A 19,698-nucleotide genomic window follows, 5' to 3' on the forward strand; every position below is an offset into this window, starting at 1 on the left:
GAGAAAAGTGTGCCAGATGATTGATTAATAAAAAAGAGGATAGTATTCCTCTGGATTTTGTGAAGTTTGTGGTATTTTCAGTTGTTTACAATTTAACTTTTGGTCATTTTTCTTATTCTGCGTGCGTTATCATTTGTATCTAATTTTGTGTTCCTAACTTTGTATTCTTCATCGTTAAAAGGGCTCTAAAACTGTAAGCTTCAGACCCCACACCACCTGTCTGTAGTTGATAGTTTGTAATGTGAAAAAATATCATGCAGCACACGTATTCCCAAATGCCTAGCATGAGACGTAGAAGCTCCCTCCCCCACCCCCCATTTCTCAGCTCAGAAGAAAACCTGTAAGAAAGGTTTAACTTTTCCTGTGTATTTTCTTCAGATGTTTAGATCTGTTTTGTCCAATAAAGTAGACACTAGGCACACGTGGCTATGGAGCCCTTTAAGTGTGACTAAGGTACTGAATTTTTAACTTAATTTAAATTCCATTTAATTTCATTAAAATTTAATTTAATGAATTTAAATTGAAATGTGAAACCACTACCCAATTCACTGATTAAAAATACTGCTAAATATGTTTAGAACAACTTGGGTATGTTAATTTACTTCAGCCATGAATTTTGTGAAATCTATATGACACTGGTGTGCACCTTTGTGTGTGTGCACGCGTGCGTGTGTGCACATGTGTGATGCATATACACTTTTTTCCACAAAGGATAATACTCTGCATACACTATTCTACATCTTAGCTTTTTAACTTAATTCTATGTTTTGCTCACTAACTTACAGATATCTCATTTATTAGCTGCATAATATTCTTTTCTATTTGTATGATCTTTTTTTCCCACATAGATGCTGGAGTGATTTTTAAAAAAAATTTTTTAAGTTTACTTATTTATTTTGAGAGAGACAGAGAAGAGAGCTCGAGCAGGGGACGGTAAGAGAGAGAGAAGGAGAGAGGAATCCCAAGCAGGCTCTGTACAGAGCCCGATGTGGGGCTGGAACTCACAAAACTATGAGATCCTCACCCGAGCCAAACTCAAGAGTCAGACGCTTAAGCGACTGAGCCACCCAGGTGGCCCTGGAGTGATTTTTTTTTTTTTTTTTAATTTAAGTGAGATCATGTCACTCCTGTGTTTAAAACCCTTCCATGGCTTCAGATCACTCTCAAAATAAAATCCCAAGTCTTTAGTATGTCTCTAAGGCCTGACCTGCTGTGTCCTCTCTGTTCTTCTGCTAAGTTCAGGGTAGCATGTGCATCTGTTAATGTGTAGATGGGGATTAAACACAGGTACTTGAGTCTTTTTTCAAAAACTCTGTCAGGAATGTCACCAGTAAAACAAAGTCTCTTTATTAATCAAATGTAAAGTCTTACTTAGTTCCTCACTTATCTGACCACCACCAGCTCCTCTTAAAGCAAAGAAATCCGGTATTTTCCTCCCCAATAGCACTCACTGGAGGAAAAATAAACCTTGTTAACCAGAGTAAAAAATGTTGCAGGCACTCTGTAATCAAGAGCACATTTGAGGGAGGAAATGGTGTTATGGCAGATAGTTGAAGTACACTGTGTCTTAAGAATTTGGTGCTTCTTTATTGCTAGATTAAATTTCAGAATTGAGAGTCTAAATTTTCCTTTTCACATCTGGTGACACTTTTTTTAATCAGTGTGCAAAAGGAGAAAAATCTGTCTGCCTTCTCTCCATGCCTCTAACTGCCGTCCAGCCTATGCCAGACTTAAGGAAAAGCCTTTTACGTTGGCAAGCAAACTCCAAAATGGTTTCCAAGCCTATTAAAAGTAAAGGAAGAGTTTTGCAGAAAAACTTTAGGAAAAAAAATTTTTTTATTGGAGCAGTACAAAATAAGAAGCAACTTTTAAAATTAAACAATGAAAAATAAAAATGTGTTGGCTCACAGTGCATGTAATGTTGCTGTTCTGGTGCCACCAGTGTAAGGCAGACTCCTGTGACCTATTAAAACTTAAAATTTAGGAATGTAGAATTTTGGAGGATTTATGATTATTGACAGCTAAAGGGATTATGGTGCAAGGTACGGTGATAGTTAGAAACACATGGACTGGAGCACATTTATCACTGAATGAATGTGCTGGATGAACAAATGAATAAACAAGGGGACCATGTTGCTTTCAGTAAGTAGCGTGTGTTAAGAGCATCGTGAGCTGGGAGCAGGGGACTGAAGAAATCAGGGATGAGTGAAGCAGAGAGAAAAGAATATGAAGTGATTGCAGAGAAGCAGTGAGCTCTAAACTGAGGGTGGTATGAAATAGGACGCCAGGGGGTGAAGACAATGATTGAAAAATGAAAAGATAACCATTTATGTGTGAGTCTGGGCAAGTGGCCACTTCACTTTGGAGTTACTAGAACTTCTCAGACTCTGGTTTTAATGAAATCAGGAGTGAGGGCATGTGGAGGACTGACCGAAAACAAGCTCGTCAAGGTGTTCAGAGAAGTTGAGAATTAAAGTGTAAGTAGGTCTGGTCAGAATGTGTTTAACACTGTTCATGAAGGAAGTGACAGAAAATCTAGCTGATCCTGGCTTAGCTGAAAAGGGGCATTCACTGTCTCACATCAAACAGCCCATGGCTTGGGCTGACTTGAGGCTTGTCCTGATGCAGGTTCTGACGATGGTCCTCGTTGTGGAGGGCTGATACTCCTCTGGCAGATGGATGGCTGTAGCTGTTACATAGTTCTTTGGTGTATGTGCTAGTCCCTATTGCGTCCCACACTGTGGGAGTGTCTTGATCAACAAATTTTTAATTTTAATGTTGAATTATACATTTCCATATAGTGTTGAATTTTAACCTTTCGGTTAAGCACTTTGTGGGTCCTGTGCAAGTAATCCTTGCCAACCGAAGATGGAGAAAATATTCCCTTATTTATCTTAACTAAAGAAGACCCAGCTGTTGGGCCAATGACATTTAGAGTTCTAGTCTGCTCAGAATTCCTTGTAGGTTTCTGGGTGATTCTGTGTAGCACAAGTTGGGGACCACTGGCTTACATGCTGCTGAAAGTCTTCCCAGGATTGCTGGGTACTGCCACATCGCGGGGTACCCACTCACCCCAGAAGAAATGATGAGTTTGACTGAACACCTGCATATTAACCGGTTTTGTGGCAAAGTAATATGCATTAAAAGTTTTTGTTTTAAATGAGTAAAACTTTGCCTTTCTTTGAGAGAGGAGTTATTACTTGTACTAAGAGAGAATGATAAGAATGTGTTAGTGGTTAGTTAAAAAAAAAGAAAGGAAGTTAGGAAGGAAGGAAAGTAGAAAGGGAGGGAGGAAGGTAGGAAGGAAGGTAGATATGGTAAGTAGGAAGGAAGGAAGGTAAGTAGGAAGGAAGGGAAGTGGGAAGGAAGGTGGGAAGGTAGGAAGGTAGGAAGGAAGGAAGGTAAGTAGGAAGGAAGGGAAGTGGGAAGGAAGGTGGGAAGGTAGGAAGGTAGGAAGGAAGGAAGGAAAGAAGGTAGGAAGGAAGGAAGGAAGGAAAGAAAGAAGGTAGGAAGGAAGGAAGGCAAGAAGGTAGGAAGGAAACTCCAGAGTGGTGTCTCTTCATAAGCAATGATCAATTATATTGGGTAGTCAAGGTGTCTTCTTAGATTCTGAGATTTTGAAACTCCTTAACTTCAGGACTCTTGATCCTTTATTTTTGACATTGTTGCACACTATGAGGTATCCAAGATGTGAGAAAATAAAATTATTCCAGATGGTGCCTCTTTTTCATTTTTTAGAATGTTTCCATCTAATCCTCTCCCACAAAAGAAAAATTCCCCCTTGGAATTGCTTCTGTTATTATTTGTATTCGTTTTTAACCTTGACAACCATGTGGACATAGTACAGGTGGTTTTGTAGGAGAGTGATCTATAAAGTTCTTTGTGCTGTGCTGCAGAAGGGGAAATACTTCAATCACCACAGCAAAGCTGCTTTAAAGTAATTAAACATGTTTTGCAGCCAGATGTAAATGAAGTAACTTTTTTTGAAGATGGGTTAATTTATAGATATCTGATCATTATACTTTTGGGTAGACAGAAAGGCAGAGTAATACTGATTACGTGCCGGGGTCTGGCTAGGTTCCCAGCTCCACCACTTGCTAGCTGTGTGGCCTTGGCAAGCCCTTTCGCCTCTCTGAATTGAACATGATAGGAGTCCCCACCTTGTAGGGGCGTTCTACGGATTGAATAGAGAATGCGGAGAATGCAGATAGCTCCAGGCTATCCGTGCCTGCTACACAGTACGTTCTCCTTGAATCCTAGTTATGTTGTTGATTCTGCTGCTGCCATCATCCCTGGAGGTGCAGCAGGGTCTTGGTGGTGTTTGATCTTACCTCCTTTTGGTCCATCCAGAGTGAAGGCTTTGGGGTTGTGAGGCACTCTTAGAAATTAACATGCGGGGTGCTTGGGTGGCTTCATTGGTTAAGCATCGACTTTGGCTCAGGTCATGATCTCACTGCTCTTGAGTTCGAGCCTGACATGGGGCTCTTTGCTGACAGCTCAGAGCCTGGAGCCGTCTTCAGATTCTGTGTCTCCCTCTCTCTGCCCTTCCCCTGCTCATGCTCTGTCTCTGAAAAATAAAGAAACATTAAAAAATTTAAAAAAAAATTAACATGCAAAAATTGAGGGAAGGGGCTGGAGTGTGATTTATTTAAAATTGTTTTAAAAATGTGTTTGCTTATGTGGGTTTTTTGTTTGTTTTTGTTATGTTATTTTGAGAACCAGAAACTTCTTTGCTTCCTGTCTCTCATATCATAGCCTATCCCAGTGGTTTTGAACCCCTCAGCAGTGGGGTTGACTGTACAACTGTTATTTCTCTGTTTTATGCAGAATTTTTATAGTGACTATCTCAAAAGACAAAAGTGGAAGAGAAGTTTTTATGGGTCTCTTGCTCTTTTTTTTTTTTTTACCTTGTAATATTCTTTTTGTTTAAAAAAATTTTTTTTTTACATTAATTTTATTTTTGAGAGACAGAGATGGAGCACAAGCGGGGCAGGGGCAGAGAGAGAGAGGGAGACACAGAAACAGAAGCAGGCTCCAGGCTCTGAGCGGTCAGCACAGAGCCCAACGTGGGGCCTGAACTCAAGAATGATGAGATCATGATCTGGGCTGAAGTTGGATGCTTAACCAACTAAGCCACCCAGGTGCCTTACCTTGGAATATTCTTATAAGATAATAAAGCTTTACAGTTATAAAGTAGAATACAACATGCATCCATGTCCCCGCCACTTGGTTCAGGAACAACATTATGAATGGATACCACAGAAGCTGCTTGTATACACCTTCAACCCCTAGAGAGGTAGCCACTCATCCACATGCCATTTTCTTATACCGCATACTATGTATAATTCCAAACTGTATATAGTATTGTTTTCCTAATTTTAAAAGTTTATATAAGTGCTGTCATTTTTGTTGCCTTCTGCTGCAATTTGCTTTCTTTACATAGTGTTGTGTTTGTCAAATTCCTCCATGTTGATGGTAACTCTCAGTCATTTAAGCTGTTGTAAGGTATTTCTGTGCATGAAGATAGCATAGTTTATTTATCCCTTCTCGTGGCAGTAGACATTTACACACTCTCTGTCTTACAGACCATGTTGCCATCAGTGTTTCTCTATATGTTTTACTTCACAGATCTATGTAGCTTAGGTTTTGTTTTGTTTGTTTTTCTACAGGGAGTGAATTCTTTTTAGTCTGGTCACATTTTGTGGGCCTCATTATTTTCGTCATCAAAATAAGTCTGAACTACATCTTTTCTGTCTTTTCTAGCTCAAAATTATACTTTTTATATGGGTTATTTAAACTGGATAGTTTGAATCATTGGATTTTAATTAGTATAATTTCCCAGTCCCATTAGTGTGTCTCTGCAGTATTTTCTGTAGGATATAAATTTTACTGATGGAAGGGAAAGTTCCATTTTGAACATTTTTGAGGACAAAATATATGCAATATTAGAAATTATCATTAAGCATGATGACACAAGACACTCAGTTTTTCTACCCAGTTTTGTTTCTTTCCTGGAATCCAGAGTAATTACAAAAACTAATAATTTAGAGTAAACATGACTCTACACATATGTAAAATATGTTGTCTACATGTAGATCAGTCCCTGTACTTGATTCCTCCAGAGTTCAAGTCACATTGAATATTTTGTTTCCTCTTTAAACTTGAATGAGAATTCATATGGCCAAAGCATTCTACTATTCCCTTGGCCTTTTTCTCTCTTCTTCTTACATAAATGAAAACCTAGTGTAAGGTGACGAATAGGCAAAGTCCTATAACAAAGAAAAGGGTACTAGAGAATCTGAAGCAATGAGAGATTAAACCTGACTCAAGGGCGTGGAAAGGATTCTTGGGAGAAGGGGAATTTCAGCTGGGCCCTAAAGAACGAAGACCTTGTAGGTCCGTGACAAGCAGGAGAAGTGGGGACCCTCCAGATAGCCCATCTGCTAGCTGACTACCAATATCTGAGAGACTATTCGCACTACTACAGAGAATAGAAGTGCTCAGCTCTTTCCAAATTTCAGGCCCACAGATTTGTGAGGTCTGATAAAAATTGTCCTTGTTTTAAGTGCTAAGTTTGGAGTAGTTTGTTATGTACCAATACTTCACAGGAATACCTGCAAAAACCGAGGAGGGGAATACTTTCTTTTTTGCTTTTGTTTGGTTTGTTTTGATGCTTGCTGAAGACAGTATTTAGTCATCCAAAACCTCTTCCCAAAATATACTACTGAATGTAATTTAGAACTTCTAGCAGGAAGACAGGGTTTGGAGAAAATTCCAGGCAGAGGAAATGGCATGGACAAAGATAGCAAAATAGGAAAGGACAGGATATACGGAAGGCAGACAGTAATTAGTTGTGACTGGGAGTAGGGTGTCTCTTGGTTAGTAGTGAATGACTAGACTGGAAAGGAAGATTAAGGACATAGTATGAAGGGCCTTGAGCGTGAGGTTGAAGAGACTATGACATAGAGCCACTGAAGGCTTCTGGGAAAGCAACGTTATACTAGTGGAACTTTTCTTTGGGAAACTTTTCAGATATTTATGGTATAGACTCAGGTGTGGAGAAATTAAGGGATCAGGGTGGAAGCCGTTGAAAGATGTCATAGGAGTCGGATCTGTCATGCTGGAGCCAGAATGAATACTAGAATACAGGTGGGAAGCATTGTGAACAGAGCTACCACTGACCCGCTCAGTGCATTCTGGGAATTAAAAAGATGCCCTGTCTTTAAGACATTTTACTTCCATCTGTTAGAAAATTGTTGTAATATATTTACTTAATTACAATAAGACACTTGACTGCCATCTACTGGAAAATTAAACCTATGCATCTATAATGTGAACACTCCTCCCTGTAGATGTGGCACTCTTGTGCAGTACACAACCTATACTACCATATCTGCAACCATAATCATGTGGGTATGAGTGATAGGACGTGGTAACTGGTCACATTAGTTATCAGAGGGAAAAGGAAGAAATTTCAAGTCTGAATGGTGGGGAAATTGGTAGTAACATTAGTATAACTGGAACTTATTCTTGGGGAATAGGTTCATAAAACAATTATTCTAAACATGGAAGATTCCACAAGTTCTTCATTTTGTTCATTGATCCCAGTATTTTGCATTTACACAGAATTCTGTCTTTTCTTCTGGAGTCTCAACTTTCCACCCTTTGTGACATCTGAGAATGGTTACCAATCACCTCGCTCTTTTGGGTTCCGTTCACCCCCTCTCTCCCCTGTATCTTTTCCTTCTTTCCTGATCATTGCTTCTCAGTCTCCTTTGCAGGCCCTTTTTTTCCCTCAGATTTTCATTCTTACTGCCTTTGCATACAGTGGATGCACAATAAATGTTTGTTGAATTACATTGCCTTTGAAAGATTAGTTTCAGGTTTACTGAGAGACTGACTCTTTGGTGCTAGGGACTAAAGGTGTGCCAGAATTCAGAAAGTAGGAACATACACTAAATACAGTTCCTTGTTTTAGGATCTGTTTTCTACACAATGGGTCACTCTTTGTTGGGGAATTCCTGTACTGTTGATCTGTTCATCATTGTTCAGTAGTGGCAACACCAGGAGAACAAATTATTAATATTGGCTGTGTCATATGGGCATGTATAATTCAGAAAATACTTTCAAACCAAATAATGAAGCTTCCCTGTCTTCTAATTTGGGAAGGATGAAAACTTACCTTTCTTTTTTCTTTTTTTTTTTTTTTTTAAATCTCGAGTTTTGTACAAGTAGATTAGTGATGAGTTAATAAGCAAGATAACATTTAAATATTTTCATTTGAGGTTGCTTGTTAACATTCTTAACCCTACCACCTGCACCTGCCCCCCCAACCCATTCACCTAGGTTACTTTTGCTTTCATTTTTCATGGGGTTGTATGCCAAGGGAGATCCAAGAACTTTGCTCTTCTGACACAGCTTTGCAAACATGTGTTGTGTGTCTGCTTTGTGCAAAGTGCTGTGGGAGGCTTCACTGAAGATACAAAGGTTTCAGATTGCTTCTGCCCTTCAGGAGAGACTGGCTTAATGGGAGAAGTAGACACATATGTAACTGCTCCAGGGCAGGCGATGACAAGGGTCATAATATAGTGCAGACAGAGCCAGGACCCCCTGTGTAAACATCACTCTAAGACTGAGCCACATACGTGACTTGCCATATTTCTTTTCTGAATTGTACACGTTTAACTCGTAACTTACCTGAGTTGGATTAGAATGTGTTTCCTTGAAAGATTCTGAAGTCAGAAACATACTCTGAAAATTAAGATTTAACAGAATTTAACTAAAAATACATCGAATAACATCGACTTGATTCTTAGAAATTTTATTTAAGTTGCTTTTAAGTTGGTACTATCCAAAGAAATTAGAGAAAACTAGAGTGATATTAAATAAGCAAGGATATAAAACTGGTCTTATGTTTATGTGAGCCCAATATTTAGGAAATAAATACCCTGAAATTCCCTAGCCAAATTATATTTTAAAATATGTTTTGAGTACAGGCAAAAGAAAATTACAAACAGCGTAGTAGGAAAAAATGTAACTCTCATAAATACAGTGAGGTAGAGTGTAAAATACTTGAATGGGTTATTGCTGTTTAGTTAAGGTGCCTTAGAGTTAAGTAAAACCAATGACAGTTTTACAATTACTGGAGAACCAAAACCATGTGAATTTAAAAATGTTAAATGTACTTAAGGTTTGAAATTTAAACAAAAAGTTACTTTTGCTTTTTAAAAAGAGTCCTTTCTTCTACATTAACTCAATCCCGCAGAAAAGAATGAGTGAAAATGAACCAAGTATACATATTAAACGAAATACAAGCCGCTGAAGAATCATTTTAACTTTTGTTTAAAGCTAGTCACAAAACGGAGCGTACGATTTGTGTCCTAAGCAAACAGTGCAGCTTTAGTGACAATGTGATGGCTTGCAACTTTTATTTAAATTCATTCTTCTGACGATGAAAAATGTAGCTGCATGAAGGCATATCCCCTAGTTTTCCTTGGCATCTTCCTTTAAAAACCTAAAATCAGAAACGAACAGTATGCCCACCAGTTCTATAGGTGATAGTAAATTGGGAAGTATCTCAAATAGCGAAATAAGAGAAGTACCTCAAAGATGCTTAAAAAGATTTGAACGTATCACAGGAAACAGTAAGATAATACATCTAAGGGCAAGTAATCTGAAAGAGATATTCAATGGGAGAAAATGCTTAGTAATGCTGAAAGGGAGCCAACGTGCTATCAGACAGCAAAGCAGGTATAAGGTTGCAATGGGATATGGCAGGCACAAAGACCTGTTGCCACTTGGGGAGCCATCTTGCAAACTCATTACAGTAAAAAGAAGCAGAAATCTCTTACAAACTGACAGTATCAAGAACACATTTGTCCTATACTAACCTCCAAACTTCCAGAAACAGTAGCCACTGATGTGAGTAATTTGGAAAACAGAAATTACAGTGTTTGGAATAGGGAAGAATTGACCTCAAAAAAAAAAAAAAAGGTTTTAAAAATAAAAGGTCTTACCTTTTGTTTAAGTAATAAAACAATATGAAGTTACATGATGGATATAAGCAACTTGTTGAAAGACAAAATTGTTGAGATTAAATTGAGACCATAGAAGCTGGGATTAGTGTGAACACTTTTATAGGCAATTCTCAACATCTAGGCCAATTGTGTAGATTACAAAAGAGCATCATAGGGCAGTGATGGGAGCTGGGTCTCTTGAAGTAAGTTTGGAGTTCATGAAGAACTTCACTAAGTAACAGTGCCAGAATTGATTAGAAACAGCATGTTCTAGCAATGAGGTAGTATTTCTACTGTTGTCTATACTGGTCAGATTACTCTGCCTAATTGTTTACAATCTTTGGTTCAGTGTTTATAGTCTAGGACCATTTAGATGTCTTTGCCAGGGTACCCTGCCCTTTCTCTTAGCACCTTTTTTGATCTTGGCTTCTAGAATTTCTTTGACTGGTTTAACTTCTTACCTCTGCAATTGGCCCTCTGCTTTCAGAGCACTTCCTTCCCTGTATACACCTGCTATTTTGTCTCAGCACTGATCATATTTGTCTCCACCTGTCACTGTTTGCTAGTGCTGACCCATCTTTGCTGTAATTCTTATTATCACTACTTTTCTTAAGGACACGTCAAATCAGATGTTTTATTGGCTTCTTAAATTTAAATACTCAATTTATTGAGGCTCTGTTCTCAGTCTTCCCATTCCCAATCTAACCAATCCACAGCTTTCCACCTATGCTGGTGAGGACAGCGTCTCACTGATCAAAAGGCTGAACTCCTTCTAACCCTCACTATATCCTATCTTTCACCATTTTGCCTTTTATGTCCCTTCTTTTCTGTCCCTTTCTTCTGGTAGCCAAATTCTTAATCGGGTCTTGGGATCTTTCTCTCAAAATATTCCTTCTGTTTCTTGCAACAACACTCTAGTGCTTGATGATGATGATGATGATGATGATGATGATATTTAATAAAGCAATACCATTGTCTCAAACTACTAGTGACTTACGAAACTTCTAACTTAGATTAAAATGGTTTTGATATTTTCTTATTTAAGCTCAAAAACAGAAATTAGATACATTAAGCAAATTTAATAATATTTTTAGCTTAATATTAAAGCCCTAAAAGTTACTTTTTAAAATCAAAAATTGTTTAGGTCATTGAATTGTTATCTTTTATTGAACTATCAGTCATTTCTTGAGTTCCATCTCTATGCCAGGGGTAGAGCCAGGCCTGCACCAAGTATTAGGTAGTCTCTGGCCTTGAAAGTTTACATTCTGGTTATGGGCAATAATTTTGGCTGAGCAACCGAGAAGTCTTTCATACATTCAATAAATATTCACTGAGCTTCCGGCTCTACACTAGGCACTGTGCCAGGGAGTGGGGATACACTACAGTAAGCAAGACACGTAAGATCATTGGCCACATGACTTTCAATCAGCCGGGGAGAGCGATCATTAAACAGTTAATAAAGTGGCAGGTCCAGAGGTGTTGTGTACTTAGGGGCACTTACCCTAGTAGATGAGCAAGCAGGAACTGTAGGAGGAGGGAAGATGGGGCTGACCTTGGTGTTGTGTACTGAGAGCCCAGTGTGCTTGTAGAACTGAAAGAAGGTTGATAGGAATTTACTGTAGATTCAGTTGGGGAATGGTGACTTGAACTATTCAAGACAGGAGGGAGGAGGGCTGGTAGCTGGAGGGAGACCTGGGGTTCTTACAGGCTCATTTAATAGGCATAGATATCTATCTGAAGTTTTAGAAATAAAATATGGTCCTACCCAAAATCTTGGAAATAATTCTCTTGCCCCGATTTAGTGTCTTTGGGATATTTTTCTGAACACTTATTAAATTTGTAGCCAAGAAAGTATTGTGTGTGTGTGTGTGTGTGTGTGTGTGTGTGTATGTATGTGTACACACGTAAAAGTATTATATATAAATGGTAGAACAGTTCTTCTCAGTCACAACTCATTTTTGTAGTGAAATAATAGTTTTAATCAGAATTGCCCTTCTGGTCATTTGTTTGGCACAGGCTCTTTTGTTAGGATCCAAACATGGCACTTAGAACTGAATTGTAGCAATTTTCTCATCTTAATAAAATTGTGATTGTGCCATGGCATCAGATTATTCTAGAGCAACCTTGCCAAGAAGCAGCAAAATTTACTTGTCTTTTTTTTTTTCTTCCCCGGTATATATGTAGTTAAACTCAATTTTTTTTTTAATTTTTTTTTAAACGTTTTTATTTATTTTTGAGACAGAGAGAGACAGAGTATGAACGGGGGAGGGTCACAGAGAGAGGGAGACACAGAATCGGAAGCAGGCTCCAGGCTCTGAGCTGTCAGCACAGAGCCCAACACGGGGCTTGAACTCACAGACTGTGAGATCATGACCTGAGCCGAAGTCAGACACTCAACCGACCGAGCCACCCAGGCGCCCCAAACTCAATTTTTAAAAATATATTTTACTACAAGTTCTTGCTTATCGCAGGCAAACCCAGTGACCTATTATTTGTTACTTGTATCTGCAGGCCAACAATTTATATTAGGAAGTAAAACTTTTACTGTATAGCATTAAAGTTCATCTGATGAATAAACTGATACTGCCTCAGGTTTCAAACTTTGTTGTGAGTAAGATAAGTCCTCATGCAGTTTAGAAGTAGTACAGCAGCTGCAGACCCAGAAGAACGCGTGCTGTTACTCACATAATAAAGGAACCCCCAAAGCCTTATAATTTATAGATTCATAACCACTTCTCGTTGAATTTATTCTTCTAAATGGTGCAGGTGCTACTTTGGTGTAAAAACATACAACCCTCTTTAGGCAATCTAGAAGAACTCCAAGGTGCTTAATTTTTCTTTCCCCCCTTCTTCCATTGTGAGCTGGTTAGCGTTAAGGATAAACTCAGCACTCCTTTAAAGCTCAAAGGTGCGATTGTTTAAAAACTTACCTAAAACTCCTTTTTAATCATTTAAATATATATGTAATTTCCTACAGATGTGTAATGGATCATTTATTTAAGATTTGGACAGTTCATTTGAAGCCCTATTGTTCACTTAGTAGAAAATATTATGATCTTGCCATGTTCTGTATGGGTCTAGATGTTGCTGGTATGTTGATGAGGGCCACAGAAGTCCCTGCCCTCATGGAAACTCAGAGTCTGGTGCAGTTTGTATTTTGGTGGATTTTGTAAGCACTCCTGCCTATTCGGCTTTCATGGTAACCTCTTGTCTGATGAAATCTAGGCGACTCTTTCAAGTTCTGTCTTTTAAAGTCTGCTCCCTTTAAAATGATGGCATGAGTGTATTGCTTCAGAGATGGCGGTGACTATTTATCGTGAATAGCGAGCATTCCAAGAAATTAAGCTGGTAACCAAAAGTAGGATTAAATAGTGTGCATTGTTAAGCACGTTTATTTTAGATTTCAACTCCAGGGTATTAGTAGCTGGCATTATTTCATTAATAAAGCAGCATTTTCACCAAGTTTTGTAAGAGGATAAACAATTTTCCAGGAGATCATCAGGGGCTAATATGAATTCTACAGTAAAGTATTCTGCTCCAGATCATAATAACAATTACCCCCCCCCCAATAATAACAGTTTATACTTAGGTGCCAAGTACTATTTTAAGAGCTTTACATAAATTGACTAGTCTAATCCTCAAAATAATGCTTTGAGGTAGATACTATTATTATACCTCTGTATTACATACATGGAGCTCAGAGTAAGTAACTTGCCTAAGGTTACAAAGCTAGCAGGAGGCAAGGCTGAGATGAGATCCCAGGCAGTCTGGTTCTCCGCCTCTGTGCTCTACACTTCTCAGACTTAAATATATGCTTTCTCATTACCCTTCTTGCTTTTTTGTGTCCTAGTAATTTGCTTTCTCTCAGATACATAAATATTGACTTGTGTAACATACACACCTTACTCTGAAAGTGAACCTACTGACTTTTTAATTAGGGTTTTTTTCCATGTTCATAACTCTCTTATCTTGCAAAGGCTTTTTTCAAATTCTAAGTCCAGCAGGTAGTAATTTGGAAGTTCATTTGTTTTGGTTCTTTATGGTTTTGCTTGCTTATTTGTTATTTAATGTGTTTTTTTTTATACCTAGTACCCTGGCAGATTTATCACATTTTAAAACGAAAATTTAGTCAAATTCATTGCACACAAAATTTTATTTCTCTGTGCCTCTGGAGAGCAGTGGAGATAGAAAAGCAGTCCTTGTTTTCCCATAAAGAGGAGCACAGTTTTGCCGACCTCATGTTCAGCCCACTGCAATATTTTGGGTTACTTTTCATCCCTTTGGGTTTCCTGCTGGAGCAAGTATTTCTGCTGTTGTGACTCTACACCATATTGAACGCGCCTGTGTTGTTTGGCTCCTGGCCTCCTCTCCTGCCTAGTGTTTCTGCTCCTCTTCCCAGGTCAGCTGATGGCAGCTTCTGTGACAGGGCCTGTGCCCTCCTCCCAGTCTTGAGGATTTGCTGCCTTCAGTGCATCTGCTTGACTTTGCTGTGTTGTTAACTAATTACACTCCTTGAGGCCAAGGTTTTGTGTGTGTGTGTGTGTGTGTGTGTGTGTGTGTGTATTTCTTGTTAGTTACACTGCTCAATCCTGAGGCTTAAGATCCTGCCAGATATATACTAGGGGTTTGATATTTGCTGAATGAAGACACATCTATATTATAACACTCACTTTATTGTATTTAATAGTTGGTACATGAATTTGTCCTTCCCCTTCTTCTCTCACTCATGTTTGCATTTTCCCTGCTGTCTATAATGCATTAGGTAGGTCGGTAAATATTTACTGAATTAGTGAATGAGCGAGTAAATAATACTCGTCCATCTCTGTGGCACTAGATAGGGATGATTAAAGGGAGGAGAGATAATGGATAGAAATGAAAGGACCAGTGCATTAGAAATTTTAGAACTCTGAATTTAGAAAAGAGCAGAAGCACCAAGACCAGATGTCCCCTTTTGTTCGTCTGTCCAGAAATTTAGCTTTTGCATGTCTGCAGTTTGCACAAATACTCATTTGTCTTTGAGGGTAACATGGTAAGGGAGTAGTTCTAGAGATAGGACCCTCAGTGAATACTGCATAAATCTTCTTCTGTCAATTAGGGAGACTTCAATGGCGTTAACTTATGCAAAAAAAATCTCAAAAAAAAATAATGTGTCTGCTTATTAAGATATAGTGAACTTTATCATATTTTAAGCTCTAAATTGAGTCATCAAAACAAGAACCTCAGAAATAATATACAAGTTTATTCCGTACTGTGGGAGGCCAGAGGACTCGAAGATACTTATTCTCTTCTCTTCACATGCCTCAGAAAACCTGTCTCATTCACCGGACGGTTTTCCCTACAAATCCTATGATGTCTTCACTCATCAAATGCTTGTAGAGTGTGTACTCTGTACCCAGGTAGTTGTCTTGGTGGCCTGCTGACCTTGGGCAATCAAATTTATTTTGGACCGTTCTTTTTTGTTTCCATAAAGAATGGACGGAGGTGGAGAGGGACAGAGGGAAGCACATATATATGGAAGAAGCAGCATGTCCTAAGACAGAGTTCTGACAGCACAGCATGTTCTAGAAATGGTACAGCATGGTCATGGTGGTCGGAACACAGGGTCCAGGAGAAAAGAGGAAAGAAGTTGCCACAGGCCTTGGGGAAACAGAGCTACATGGATGAAAGTGGGTATTGAGAGCTGTTGGGGACTTAAAACCCATCAGCACAGTAAACATACTTTCCCCTGGTCTCCTGCCCACCACCTTTTCAACCAGCGTTCCTCTTACTGTGCTGGTTGACTCTGGTACAGATTTTTGATTTCTACCCTTAGCTCAGAGCTCAGGAGGACTCTCTTCTCTTTAAAAAAAATTTTTTTTCTTTTTCTTTTTTTTTTTTTAAACGTTTTTTATTTATTTTTGGGACAGAGAGAGACAGAGCATGAACGGGGGAGGGGCAGAGAGAGAGGGAGACACAGAATCGGAAACAGGTTCCAGGCTCCGAGCCATCAGCCCAGAGCCTGACGCAGGGCTCGAACTCACGGACCGTGAGATCGTGACCTGGCTGAAGTCGGACGCTTAACCGACTGCGCCACCCAGGCGCCCCCCAAATTTTTTTTTTTCTTAAAATCTATTCATTTTTGAGAGAGAGCATGAGCGGGGGAGGGGCAAAGAGAGAAAGGGAGACACAGAATCGGGAGCCAGCTCCAGGCTCTGAGCAGTCAGCACAGAGCCCAACACAGGGCTCCAACCCATGAACCGTGAGATCATGACCTGAGCCAAAGTCAAGCGCTTAACTGACTGAGCCACCTGGGTGCCCCTCTTCTCTTTTTAAAAAAAAAATTTTCCAACCTGTTTCTAATGAGCTGCATTTTTTAATTACCATAGTGAGTATTCTAAACTGCAGCAACTTTTCTCAGGAACCTCAGCTCTCATGACCCCCCCCCCCTTTTAAAGTAATGACTAATTGCCCTTGTCATTTTTCTGAGGAAATAGGATCTGGCATGTGCTGCCTCAGTCTGCCTCCCCTCCACATCCAGACTTCCCTTTGCCTCCCGCCATCCTTACAGTCTTTCTGCCTCAGAGGGAAGTATGTGTTCACTTTTTTCAGCACTGACTCCTCCTCCAGTGCTCTTGAGCTTGCTTTGGGCTGTGGGACCTTCCTGTGTTGATCATCTGTGCTCTTATTTCTTCCTTATTACAGGCTCTTTCCTTTTAGCTCCTTAACATTCTCAGATCTCTCCTAGCCTTGAAACTGCATTCTTTGACTTTTCTTTTTTTCTCAAGATGTCCTGTGTTTCTTCTTACTTGAGCAAGGAAGGTGGTCTGAGGATTTAGAAAGATTACCTGGCCATGAGGTGGAGGAGGAAGTGAAGGAAAGCAGAAATTTGAGGGAAAGATCAGCTACGAGGGTGTTGAAGATAAAGTGGTGACTGTGGGGAGGAGCTGACAAATCTGAGAGGTATACAGGAGGTAGAACTGATCAGACTTCAAATGGATAGGAGATTAGAAGGAGATGGAGAAATCCCTGATGACCCCCAGAATTGAGGGAGTGAATACAGAAGGAGGAGCAAGTTTTAGGGAGAAGACAGTGTGTTCCCTTTTGGAAGTGTTGGGGTGAACTGCCCTTAGGGCATCCAGTTGGAGAAATTGAGTAGGCAATTGGAAGTATGATCTGTAGCTCAAGAAAAATGTTGGTTCTTTAGAAACAACATTGGTAGTCAAAAGACATACTGGTATATCTTGAGGTATAGTGTTGGGTGAGATCTCCAAGTGATGGAGTAAGAAGAAAATAGCCTTGGGGAATAACAGAGGAGGTAGAATAAGAGGAACCTATGAAGGAAACAGAGAACAAATAGCCAGAGAGAAAGAAGGATAAAGAGTGGGGTGTGTGTGTGTGTGTGTGTGCACGTGCGCACGTGCCTGCATGCATGCATGGGTGCCTTGTGTAATTTTTGTTAGATTTGTTTTAGCTCCTTGAAGAAAAGGCTGATATGTATTTCCTTATTAAAATTGTGTAGACTCAATCAATATCTAATATATGCCATTATTGATAGAACCCGCTGAAAACAGAGTCAACACTTGGGAAGAAGTTCCTTTGCCTGAAATCACATGTTGCTAGGGTTTCTGGAAAGAATGCATTTGTTAATCAGATAGTTTGGGATGTCAATAGGAGACACATGGAAAAGTTGGGTGACTAGTGTGCTCAGGGAACAATCACTGCAGCAGCCACAGGATTTTATTTTCAATAGCAACTTGTTTATTGATGTAGGCGATCTTGATGGCTGACTTGTTAGAGAGAAATCGTTGGTAGCTTCATGCCAGCGGTTTTGCCACCATAGTGGAAGTTCGCAAATCTGAACATTTTTGTTTTTATCTCCATGATGTTTGGTCACATTTACATTCCACTGCAACACTCCAGTCGTGAGTCAAAATTAAACACTGTTATAAACTAGATTATATCCTTATGTTTGTGCAAAAAATCTTTTTCGGGGCAGGGGTAGAAATTTATAGCAATCCAAGAATTCATCCAAAAGCCACTAACAACTTAAGTTGGCCTCATATTAGCCGATCCCACTTTGGGCCTCCATGGGAGGTGGTAGGAGGTGGGCAGTGCCTCAGGAGCTGTGCAAGAGGGCCCCCTGGATGTGTGCAAAGAAAGTCATAAAACTTCCATTTACAAATTATTTCTATCTCACCCTAAGAAAAAACTTAAGATCCTGGGTGGCTCAGCCGGTTAAGCGTCCAACTTCGGTTCAGGTCATGATCTCACAGTTAAGTGAGTTTGAGCTCCCCCATCGTCCTCAGTGCTGACAGCTCAGAGCCTAGAGCCTGCTTGAGATTCTGTTGATTGTGTGTCTCCGTTTCTCTCTCAGCCCCTCCCCTGTTTGTGCGCTCTCTCGCTCCCTCTCTCTCTGAAATAATAAATGAATAAACGTAAAAAAAAAAAACCTGCCAATTTTTGTGTGTTTTTGAACATTCATTAGAGATCAGTTCAGTGCTCCATGTTTGCAAATAAGTCAATTATATATTGATATAAATATAGAGGAGGCATGCTCAACTATTTTTAAGTTGGTGTTTGTTCGGGAATAGACTCTGGAGACCTCAACTTTAAATCCTAGATACTGTTTGAATGCTGTGGGTAAATCAGGAACATTTAGAAGTTTCTTAACAAAACTCTGTCAATAATTTTAGCTATTATCAGAGTCCAAGTGTTCTACTTGCAAATGCAGATGTGTGTGACCTGACCTTAATTCCACAGGATGGATTTTGACCGAGAGCATCAAAAGGCAAGTTCAAACCCATTTGCTGCCCTTTCTGTAAGCATGCCGCAGTTTCTCATGAACTACCTAGTGTCCCTCCGCGCACGGTGTGTGCTTTACAGCCATGCTTTAGTCACAGGCAGTTTAAACTGTTCAATAGTATCTCGCTTTAAAAGGTAGGCTGATGGCGTTTCTATCTTCTGGTACATCTGGTAAGTTAATATATACAGTCTCTGTGAGTATCCTGCAGGGACCTGTTTTTACATGCATACAGGGACGTTTATGCAGAAATCAAAGGCCATGAATCAGAAGAACACAACTCTTGTTTCCAGTGTACTGGAGGCTTAAAAAAAATTGGCTTTGAAAAATTGAAAGTAGTGTGGTTTGTTTTTATTGTGGAACGGATCAGGAAGAACAATTTACAGTCATTGCCATTCTTCACAGCTGAATGGAGTAGAGGTGCCCGCCTCGTGAAATGGAGCAGCTGTGCCCGTTTTCTCTGGGCTCACAAAAACATTTGCTTTTTAATCGAGAACTTTGGATGGTGGGTTACAGTTTGTTTTCATGATGGAAGTGGTCAGTTGTGCCTTACCAGACAGCTGTAGTGTAATTAAGAAAAACTGTGTGAAAGTGGATTAAATATAACAGAAGAAGCCTTGAAAAAGGGGGAGCATTCACCTTAAATTTATTCATTTTTCTTTAATCCTTCAAAAGCAGAAATATCACTACAATTCTGCTCTACAAGATTTTACTATTTCACAGTATCACTTAGCTCTAACAGATATAAGATACCCTACGACAGAAAAATTGTTTGCTTTTGTGACAGTTTCAAACTAAAAAGTAGGGGTTTTAAGATGATTTGGCTTGTGAGAGATCTGCTTTCCAAATAACGTTTAAAATCAGGAACTGCACAAATATGTTTACGTTGACTTTAGTGCATTA

General features: G+C 39.4%; 1 protein-coding gene across 1 annotated transcript in view; it reads left to right on the forward strand.

Moving 5' to 3' along the window:
* Positions 1-19,698, forward strand: part of UMAD1 (UBAP1-MVB12-associated (UMA) domain containing 1) — a 216,857-nt gene that overhangs the window by 96,937 nt on the left and 100,222 nt on the right. The gene's annotated exons all lie outside the window — the stretch shown is intronic.

This window comes from Panthera tigris, chromosome A2, assembly GCF_018350195.1.
Source record: "Panthera tigris isolate Pti1 chromosome A2, P.tigris_Pti1_mat1.1, whole genome shotgun sequence".
NCBI classification, from domain to species: Eukaryota; Metazoa; Chordata; class Mammalia; order Carnivora; family Felidae; genus Panthera; species Panthera tigris.